This window comes from Mandrillus leucophaeus, unplaced genomic scaffold (assembly GCF_000951045.1).
Source record: "Mandrillus leucophaeus isolate KB7577 unplaced genomic scaffold, Mleu.le_1.0 Scaffold9, whole genome shotgun sequence".
NCBI lineage: Eukaryota > Metazoa > Chordata > Mammalia > Primates > Cercopithecidae > Mandrillus > Mandrillus leucophaeus.
In genome coordinates, this window is record NW_012109807.1 from 10,037,832 (window position 1) to 10,041,940 (window position 4,109).

Below are 4,109 nucleotides of genomic sequence, written 5' to 3' on the forward strand. Positions count from 1 at the left end.
GAGATCGCGCCACTGCACTCTAGCCTGGGCAACTGAGGGAGACTCTGTCTCAAAAAAAAAAAAGAAAAAAAAATCACTGATCACAGATCACCATAACAGATCCAACAATTGTGACAAAGTTTAAAATACTGTGAGAATTACCAAGATGTGACACAGAGACATGAAGTGAGTACATGCTGTTGGATAAATTGTGCCCATGCAGGGTGGCCACAGACCTTCCATTTGTAAGAAACGCAGTACCTGCAAAGTGTAATAAAGAATCAAAGTGCAATAAAAATGATGTACGCCTGTATGTGAAATTCCTAGAAATTTGTCAATGCCCTTAGTGTCCATATAATCAGTCATAATTCTATGTATCTTAAGGTGTTGTATTCCACAGAAATACAATTTTCTTGCCAACTCTATTATAGTGAACTCTCACCACATCCTCAATCATGACTATTTTAGAGGGTTGTTGTTTTTTGCTTGTTTGTTTTGTCTGTCACAGATGGTTGTTGTGCTCTGATGCTTTCCCGAAAGCTCTTACAACCAGCTACAGACAAAAGTGTTTCATCTTCGAAGAGATTCATGGAAAGACTCTGACAAGTACTATGCGATGATACAGGCTCCTGACAATGTTCAGATCATACCACTGAACGTGGTAAGAATTTCTATAGCTCTAATGCAAGAAAAGGATGGATTCAGAAAACTGCTAATCCAAGATAGAGCAGAACAAGAATTAATTACATGGAACTAAACACACCAAAGAAGATGATTGTAGTTTTTATAACTGTTTAAAACATTGGTGATTCTTTAACGTCTTGTTTACCATATTTAAGGAAACCCTTTTCTCTTTTCTCTTAAGCTATCTATAGCTCACAGCAGTCTGGTAAATTATACCTTTGTAAATAACGTTGAGACATTTCTCCTTTTCTTCCTACCTGATTCCTCCAAAATTCTGGAAACTTTGAGTATTCTTATTTTTATGGCAATATAGTTGTTTGCATAGGTCCAACAAGAGTCTATAACAAGACACGATTTGAAAACATTAATTATATCGCCAAGGCTTTGACTGGAATGTCCTATTTTCAGATTTAAGGAAAAGATTTAAGGAACGAGAAGTGACATCGTGGAATCAGTAAAGCCCCCTGACAAAACCAGGCTGGCTCCTTGCCCACAGAGTCCCCTGCTTTCCAGGTGAATAAAGAAGGCTACTTCCCGGTGGGCCCACGCAGTTCGGGAGATCTCTGATGAAAACAGAGGTGACTGTAGGGAGACAGTTTGTTCCAACTAAAGCTGTATTCTTTGGGGAGGCGTTGAACAGTACTGTATTCACCACCTTTGAGCTTCTTCCTCTTTTGAACTGGCTCCTGCTGTTTTACACATTTCCAATTTTTCTCCCACCCTTCCGATTTGGAATCATTAAAAAGCAAAATTTCCCTTTTCTTGAAACCCTAACAAACTAAACTTGACCACTTGATATAAACTTCAGAGAAATCGCAACAACAAATCCCATATGGACAAACTGCATGCCTGCTGTTGTCTGAGCCACTGAGAAAGTTTACTGGGGCCGGGCGCGGTGGCTCACACCTATAATCCTGGCACTTTGGGAGGCTGAGGTGGGTGGATCACAAGGTCAGGAGATTGAGACCATCCTGGCTAACACGGTAAAACCCCGTCTCTACTGAAAATATAAAAAATTAACCAGGCATGGTGGTGGGCGCCTGTAGTCCCAGCTACTGAGGAGGCTGAGGCAGGAGAATGGGGTGAACCCGGGAGGCAGAGGTTGCAGTGAGCTGAGATTGCGCCACTGCACTCCAGCCTGGGCAACAGAGCTAGACTCCGACTCAAAAAAAAAAGTTTACTGGAACATCCAGTGCCATAACTGAAAATATTCCAGCTGCAAACCAGGAGGTGCATCAAACTACAACTGCTGTCTGCATTCCATCATCTAAGGATGCTCTGAGCTCAACTCTAGAAATCTTGACTGGATGCCGTCTGGACTCAGAGACTCGGCTCCCAATTACGAATCTTTGTGAAAGTCTAAAAAAAAAAACAACACCCAGTTTGCTTTTTCCTGTTCTCTCCCTCAGCAACAATCACCACAGAAGACTTCTGTGACCAAATGTGTGGGGATTTCTCCCCACGCGCCAAGCAAGCAATGAGTTGTGCAGTGGACACCAGCCGGGTGACCTCCAATTCAGTTCAGTTCTGATGCTGTCTACCCAGAGATGGCCCAAGAAACCACAGGTGAGAACTCACTCCCACAAGGCCCTCCCCTCCTTCTAACTAGCACAAGTCCAGGCCTCCGGAACTTCTGACCCACCAGATTCATGTGTTTCCCTGAGTCCTGTGAGCTGCTCTAGCAAGTTACAATCATAAAACCCAAAGCGTTTTTAGAGAAAGACTTCGGTTTACCAGTTTATTACAAAGCACATTTTAAAAAGTACAAGTAAACAGCCAGATGAAGAGACATACAGGGTGAGGTCTGGAAGGGCCCGCGTGGAGTTGGAGTGCTCCACCCTCTGGGCACGGGAATGAGTTTTGTTCACCCTCCTGTGAGCCTCCATGTGCTCAGTTACCTGGAACCTCCTACCCTGTCCTCTTGGGCCTTTTATGGAACCTTCATTGGATAGGCATGGCTGAAGCCTGAACAACCATGGAGAAATGTGACTGGACAAAAAGCATGATCAAATGCTAACAGACTGGGTGGGAAACCCTGCAAGGCCCGTCCGTCCAGATTCTCCTTGGCCTCTCTGTGCGGCACTCCTTCTTCCAGGGTGAGCGGGGCAGGACCTTCTCTGAAATGAAGGTCTTAGACCCACAATCAGATTAGAGTCCGGCCTTGGGCAGGTGAAAGAGGGGTAGGAAAATGTCAGAGAGAGAAATTCTTTTTCTGGGGCCTTCTTCTAATCCTAATAAACACTTTGTTTTTCTTTTGTTTCCAAAGAAATGCTCCTCATTGAGCGCCTGACTGCTGGTGCCATACGGAGACCTCATTTAAATGGACACCTACTCCCACTTGCACCACTGCTTCCTGGAATAAGACACACGTATTTTACAAAACTAGGAGGCTGAGGCAGGAGAATTGCTTGAGCCCGGTAGGCGGTGGTTGCAGTGAGCTGAGATCGCGCCACTGCACTCCAGCCTGGGCAAAAACAGCGGGACTCTGTCTCAAAAAAAAAAAAAAAAAAAAAAAAGAAAAGACACACATATTTCACAAAACTGACCTATTCTCAAAACTAAGAAAGGTGGCTCATGCCTGTAATCCCAGCACTTTGGGAGGCCGTAGCAGGGAAATTGCTTGAGGCCAGGAATTTGAGAGCAGTTTGGGCAACATAGCGAGAAGTTTTTATTTTTTTCAAAAAATAGCCAGGTCTAGTGGCATGTAGCTATAGTCCCAGCTACCCGGGAGGCTGAGGTGGGAGGATGGCTCGAGCCCTGGAGTTCTAAGCTGCAGTGAGTTGTAATTGTGCCACTGCACTCCAGCATGGGCGACAGAGTGAGAATCTGTCTCAAAAAAAAAAAAAAAAAAAAAGAAGAAAAAAAAGACAAGGAAAAAATCAAATGTAAGTCTCGTGTGTATGTGTAAAACTAAAACAGAAACAAAAACTCTAATTTGGAGTCCTGAAAAGAAACTCTGGACAAAGGTGTGCTTCCAGAAAATAAAACCAGAGGCTCGGGATGTCACCTGAAGTCATCCCTCAGGAATGTGCCTTTCAAAAACAATTAGGCAGGAAAGAGGACATCCCACATGATGAGTAAACTAATTAGAGAGCTAAACGTAATTTCAGGTGCATTTTGCCAAGAATTCAACAGGCCATTCAGCTCGCAAACCTGTACTTAGTACCTATTATGTACCTATTATGTACTTAGTACCTATTACTCCACCACACTAAAGCAAGAGGGAATGGAGGAATATTTCTGCAACTCTATTCCCTTAAATACGTACATATACATATATATACACACACACACACACACATATGCATGTATATATAGGCATATCCCTTAAATCCATACATATACATACATATATACACACACACACACGCATGTATATATAGGCATATCCCTTAAATACGTACATATACATACATATACACACACACACGTATATATAGGCATAT